This window comes from Papaver somniferum, chromosome 10 (assembly GCF_003573695.1).
Source record: "Papaver somniferum cultivar HN1 chromosome 10, ASM357369v1, whole genome shotgun sequence".
Classification (NCBI taxonomy): Eukaryota; Viridiplantae; Streptophyta; class Magnoliopsida; order Ranunculales; family Papaveraceae; genus Papaver; species Papaver somniferum.
Window position 1 is genome coordinate 38,977,789 of NC_039367.1, and position 7,257 is coordinate 38,985,045.

The 7,257-nt window shown below is 38.9% G+C and overlaps 1 pseudogene; it reads right to left on the minus strand.

Annotated features, from left to right (window-relative positions):
• Positions 1-735: 735 nt before the first annotated feature.
• LOC113315547 lies at positions 736-6,727 on the minus strand (annotated as a pseudogene).
• Positions 6,728-7,257: the final 530 nt, after the last annotated feature.

Consider the following 7,257-nt stretch of genomic DNA (forward strand, 5'->3'; position numbering starts at 1 on the left):
AACCAAAACTGTCAGAATATGATGAAACCAATTTCGGTTTCATCATAAATCTGTCATTTCCCAAACACAATATTGATTTCGACGATGAAGATGTAGCATTATTTGCTGGTGATGAAATATCAGAAGGTAGTGGTGGTGGTGGTGACTGTAAGAGGATTGAATGAGGAGACGGAGGTGTTGTTGGTAGCGGATCTGCAAGTACTGGTGTTGATTTTAGATGATAAAATGAGGAGGAGGTGTTGTTGGTGGCCGATTTGAAGGTATTGGTGGTGGTTTTAGATGATAGAAGGAGGAGGCAGAAGTAGTGTTGGAAGAAGAAATAAAGATAAAAATGATATGTTTGGGCTTTTTAAAAATAATAAAAACTAAATTTATTCATTATTATTTGATTTGGGATTTTTGTGCAACTTTTTAATCAAATTGTTTTTATTTATTAAAAATGATATGGTTGGATTTCTTATATCACCAATCTGGTCACCTTGGTTTTTTTTAGAGCTTATTATGAAACGAAAATAAATAAATTGCTAAACGAGCAGAGCGTTTAGCCCTAAACGAACAAAATTTGCAAAACGATTTTCTTATTTTTTGCTAAACGAGTAGAGCGTTTAGCCCTAAACGAACTCGTGGGCTGTACGTTATTTCCTTTTCTATGGGAAGGAAAATGTTTTCAAAGAATCTACTTGTAAATTTTATGGGCCAAGAAAACAACACAAACATTCCATGCCTAGTCATGCAGCAGCAGAAATAAAAAATGTTAATATCTATACATCATTCATGGAGTTGTTACTCGGATTCTTACATCGGCGGCCAGCAGTAAACAAGATCATCATATCCCATGTTTCCCTCAACCTCGCCGGAAGTTAGGGTATAACTTCTTTGCAATCTCCCGACCAAACAAACCACAATCATGAACCCCTCGCCCCACGCTACCAATGATATTAGAACGAGCAAATTTGCAAGTGTCTATGACAGATGAATTGTTTATAACTAAACAAAAATAGGGAAGAAAATAAAGTCGCACAAACAAAAATTTCCTACAATCTTCCTAGATGAGAAGTTGCATAATTGTAATTACTGTATATTATTTGCTATGCTCTATTCACATAGAAAGTTTGTGCATGAAAGTTCCACTGGTTCATTGGGAAAAAAGGTTCATTTACAATGTTTTCATGTAGCATAATGCGGACTTGCTGGAATCCAGACGTAAAACTCTGAAAAACAAACAAAACTGATGCTTGTTAAGAACATTTGAGGACCAGAAAATATAAGCTATACAGAATTGAGGAGCCATTACATGCGGCGCCCATACAATATATTCTAGTCGACAAAAAGAACAAAAAAATCAACAAAAAACATATGAAATGAAACAACCAAATATCTCGTAAGGTTGGGAACATGATTAACAATAAGAGCAGGTAAAATAGAAGGAACTTCATAAACTCTATTGCTGAGAAAGAGAATACTACACAAGGTGAATATCTCAAAGAGTCCAAACTTGGCAAGTTTTACACCCTTAAGTACAAACCTCACCTCTTCTTTTTTCTGACAACGAGCTATCACTTTCGGTCTTCCACTGTGAACCATAACCCCTATTCTATTTTCTTCTGATAAACATGAACCTGACACTCCTGCGATGCCACTGAAGAAGGATTCAGATAAATTAGTCAGTACATCGGGATGAAAAAAGAAGTGATGAATCAGAAAATATGCATATTTGAAAGTAGCATAAGCTCTGCTGAATATAATCTAGTTCCAGTACATCAGAGGAGATCTTGACTAACTAGAACCTACCATAATCTTTCTTGAATTCTGGTGTGCTCCATTAGGACTCCTCGCTTTGCAAAAACACTAGTAGCAGTGTAGCACAGGTTTGAACTTTTCCTGCATTTAAAAATGCACACCTAAGAACTATAAGTGCCATACTAGGCCATTCCAAACACTGACTACCACTCAAAAGCACACACCAAAAAAAAAAAAAAAAAAAAAAAAAAAAAAAAGCAAAAACGAAACTCTACCTCTGGAGAAAGCTGAAACGAGATTGGACAAAGGTGCTTGTGAATTTCGATCTATTTGCTTCATAATTGTAGATGTCTGGGTTGCTATATCATAGTCAGCATCTATCCATTGACCCAGCAATCAACAAAGGCATTCTGTAAATGTAATGAAATGCAAAATAAGCATACAGACAACATTGCAAAAGAAAAAATATTCAAGGAAAAAAGCATATCAAGTTTTAAGATAATAAAAAAGTACACAGCCACAAATAATAAGCTTGCACTGTTGAATTTCTAGAGGGTTCCAAACGAGTGCAAAAGCAAAGCAAAGTGCTATGAGCCCCCAGGTGTATTACAAGATAAGACAAGAAGCTTCAAGTTTAGGCAATCAAGAAAAACAGATACAACAAACCGCACCTTATCAACACCGCGGTGCAGTTTCACATCAATCTCTTTGGACAAAGAGCCAGAGCAAAATCATGGAAGCTTGCAGATTTCCTTCGTGACTGATCGAAATCTGGATATTATGTGAAAGTTAACTACTTTTGACAACATGAAGAAGATAAATTCAAGCTCTAAAACTAAAAGAACACACATAAACGTTTATCTCACCTTGAACTTGCAGCCTAAAATCCAAACGCCCTGCAAAAGCTGATTGATTCCAGTGAACCATCGCCTTTCCATTCAACTAGGCGGGTAGTGGCCACTTTAAAAATAGATATGCATGGTTTTGAAGGCTCAAATATTATCTTCATTATCATGAACCAAGGTTCCCTGTTGTGGATTCCATCTTTATAAGCAGATCTTTGATATCAGTTTCCATCCTCATTTTCATACTCAAGTACTCACGGTGTTCTCTTTCCATGATCTGAAGTTCTTCAAGCTTTTGTTTACGTCTTTCCTCAGCTTCAACCAGACGTAACTTTGTTATGCGGCTTCTGTACTCCTCTTCAATTTTTTCACTCTTAGCAATTGCAATACGCTTTAGGCCTTCTGCTTCCCTTTTTGCATCATTCGCTCGTTCCTGGAACATTTTAGCCTCTGCCTTTTTAATTCTCACAATGCTCTCTAAATCATCCACGACATACTTCTTATCAACATTAGTAAGCAACTCTTTTTGACGATCCTTGACATGTTTATTCCCCACCATATGATCCCAATCCAAGATGGGATGAGCCTTACCAGCACTTTCCACACAAGGAGAAACCTTTTCCGTACCAGCAGAAGCTACCAACCACTTAGCTTCTTGGACTGGACCAACACCTCCATTGCTACTCCCTTCTCCTGGCTTTATAACAGGTGACTCTTTTGCAGAAAATGACGAACTGTTACCCAACTTCGAATCACTTACTGCAGTAAAGAACCCCATGATAAAATTATAAATCTCGGAAACACTGGATTTACTCTCCAATCTTGGCAGCATATGACTAGCAATATCATGAAGTTTTCTCCCTCGCCAATCATTGCTGGCAGCAAAGATTCTCTTCACATACTCAAGTTCCTTGGAAAAAGTTTCGGCTTTCCATTCTTTAGTACAAGTCTTGAATACTTCTTTAACGAAGCCAAACATCTCAGAAGGATGATCACAGGCTACACAATGGAATTGCATCTCTGTGGCCCCATGAGCCCCAGTGACAGTCTGCCCATTCCTTATAAAAGATTCTCTCAGTCCACAATCTGTATGGCACCAATGAAGGCACCCATCACAACCAACCCAACTACAAGTATTTGATGCCATGTCAAATTTTGAGCAAACAAGACACATACAAGCACTGCAAAACCCATTCTTCTGCAAGCAGACTTTGCAATCACACTCGTAAACAGGAATCAGACTACGACAAGCAGGGTTTCGACATTTCAGGTTGAGAAAGATATCAGCTAAATCAGAAGAAGGAATGCTATTCGAGCGCTGAAGAAAATCCCGCACGCCAGTTTTAAGTGCCACTAATATCTCCAATTGAACACGATGTGATTTCAAAAGTGTTTCCAAAGTAACATCAGCTCTCTTCTGCAGTGCTTTCTGCAACTGCCCACACTTATCTTCATGCAATATCATCTCATACGTGATCTTCTTTAAATATGCTATGGACTGTTCTGTCATTTCCTGAAATCTACTCGCCATTACTTGTATCGGTTCCGAAACAATCATAGCAATGATTTTCTCACCAAAGCCAGTTCCACCCACCACAAGCTGCTGCTCAAACTCCCTTTGACTGTTACTTCTGATTAAACTACCATTACTTCTTTCTCTCATCAAACGCTTTTTATTGCTATACTCTGACCTGGTGTCTTGAGAACCCATACTGTTGCTAGGGGACCTTACATCATCATGGTGTCTTGACTGTAAACCTGACAACTGTCTAGACAGACTTGATTGCCGATCTAGCCGAACAGGGACTCCACTATTACTCCCTTCAGATACTTTATGGTGTTGTACTTGTGAAGTTTGAGAATTTAAAACACCTTGGGCCGTTTGAGGTGGTTGAAGCGACCCATTTCCATTCAGTAATATTCTCTGGTACAGTGGAACTTCCTTGCGTTTAAGATCAACTGAAGACTGTGCTGGCCAGGTGCCATGGGAAGCTTGATCAACCCCCTGGAATATAGGATGGCTACCAACTGATTGTTCATAGTTGTTCTCAATCGAATTCTGCGTAAGTGAGCAGCTTGGATTGTGAACAAATGTCTGAGAACCAGAAAAGGACATAGATGTCGTAAATGCATCTGAGTTTGAGCGTAACGTGGTTGGAAAAGATTGAATGCTCCTCGCATGACTAGGCGAACTTGGAGCTGGGATTGGATCAACAGAATTAAGTGGTAATGGTAATGAAACATTAGGCAACCCTAAGCAAAGCTCAAGCGGCTCAATTTTCAGCTTCTCATCTTTCTGATTATTAACACCAGAACTATTTGTCTTCTCTATTCTTGTAACAATAGGACTGAAGAACTCAAAACCCCTACTACTTGGTCCTTCCATAGCATCATCTCTGGAAAGCAGCAAATCTCTTTCCATGCACGGACCATTTTTGTTCAAATTAGGTTCACTTGGCGGGGAAACTACCAAACTCTTACCTTTGTCCTTGATATTTTGTGTTAGCTTATCATTTGTGAGCGTAAGTGTTACATCAAGTGCTCTGTTTTGCTCTGCAGCTTCTTTTGTCGAATCAACCAAATCCACATCCTCAGCTTTGACTTCAAGATCAATACCTTTACCATCTTTCTGTAGTTCTTCGGAAGCCAACGATTTCATTGCACTCTCACCCTCACTTTCTACCTCTTCACCAGGGGGTCTTGGATTCACGTTCGTCGTGGATACACACTCATTTCTTGACCTAGCATTTTCCTCTATGTCATCTGCTTTTTCTTCATCTACTTCTTTGCTCCCACTGATTCCATCAGCAGAACTATCTTCAGAATATGGCAACTTTCCATTTTCCTTCACAGTATCTGGCAACGTCACCAACCCTCTTGTTTCTTGCTTTCCATCAACACCATTTTCTCCATTGCCTTCTAACTTCTCCTCGGACAAATATTTTGATTCTTCTACGTTTGGGTCAATCTTGTTCTTGTACTCAACCTCCCGCATATCCGCAACAGGATTTTCGGCAATGAGTTGAGGTTTTTCTATGGGTTCACTGTCAGGCTCAGGTTCAGGTTCCAGCTCCCCTTCCTCCATTTCACTGCAACTACCACTTTCTCTTTGAACTTCATCATTCTTCTTCACTTCCCCACTCTTTGATTGCTCACAACTTGATTCTTTCGACCATGGAGGAGATTTCACATCTCTCGATGATCCCTGTGGAGACTTAACAGCATCTCTTGATGATCCCTGTGGAGATACAACAACTTCTCTCGAGGATCCCTGTGGAGATTTAATAGCATCTCTAGACCATCCCTGCGGAGATTTAACAATATCCCTCGACCATCCCTGTGGTGATTTAACAGCATATCTCGACGAACCCTGTGGAGATTTGACAACAACATCTCTCGACGAACCCTGTGGAATTTTAACAACAACATCTTTCGAGGGACCTTGTGGAGATTTAGCATCTTTCCATGAACCCTTGGGAGATTTCACATTTACTCTATCTTCAGAAGGAACACGTTGGTTATTATTAGTAGCTCCTTTACTCACATCGGAACTAAGCTTTGGGTCCTCATCAGAATCTTTGTTTAGTACATTTGATCTTTGCCATGAAAAAACACTACTCTCTTCTCGTCTAGAAGAAACACTTCCTTCTCTTCGTGATCGATCTCTTTCTGACCTAATTCCTTTTGGATAATCTCTTCTATACCCAGAAACACTATCCGATCGATGCAACTGAGCACGATCTCCACCACCACCATATACATTTCTCGCGGTGATGATGATGAGACTGGAATCCCTCTATCACTATTATTATCTCTGTACCATCAAAGTTGTTTTTTCTACTAGTAGTACGATCGAACGGTTCAGAAGAATCCTGATCGATTCGTTGTTTTCTAGAGGATCTAGAAACTTCACGATCATCGTCTATAGATCGATCATATGAAGAAGACGACGATAATCCTTTCCGATCATAAAATCTTCTATGTGATGACGACGATAATGAACGATCAAGATCTTTCTTCTCTCTTCTTCTTCCTCCTCCCCCCCCCCAACTCCCTCCTCCTTTTTCACTACCACCACCACCACCACCACCACCACCACCAACTGAATCAAGATCATCATCATAAGATCTTAATCTTTTCATTTCTAATAATAATAAACAACAAGAAAGATCATACAAAACAAAAACCCTAGGTTCACTGAAAACCCTAGTTTTTCAATATAATATACAAGTATAAGTGAAGGGAAAGAATATTTGCCTGAAATTGATGACGGTAACTTGAGATTGAAGCCGGAAATTGTTGAGGAAAAATAATTTAAATCCGGCAAGAAGAGTTTGAAATTTTGAAAGGGTTATCCTAGGAATGAAGCAATCAATCCATAGAGAGGAGAGAGAAAAGTAAGGAAAGGAAAAGGGCTTATTTAAACAGTTTGAAACTAGCTTTAAGTCAATTTGATGTCAGAATGAGAAAAAAATAAAAAGAAAGAAGAAATGAATAAGGGTATACTAGTCAAAAGAAACCAGATAAGACGAAATAAACAGAGTAGTGGAGTGAGCAGGTTTGACTATGAGTTAAGCTGGTGTTAGTAGTATTATTTAGGTTTAATTTTGAGGACTCTTAAAGTCGTTTTTGATTAATTTTCATTTTACTTCATTTGGATTTCAAGTTTCTT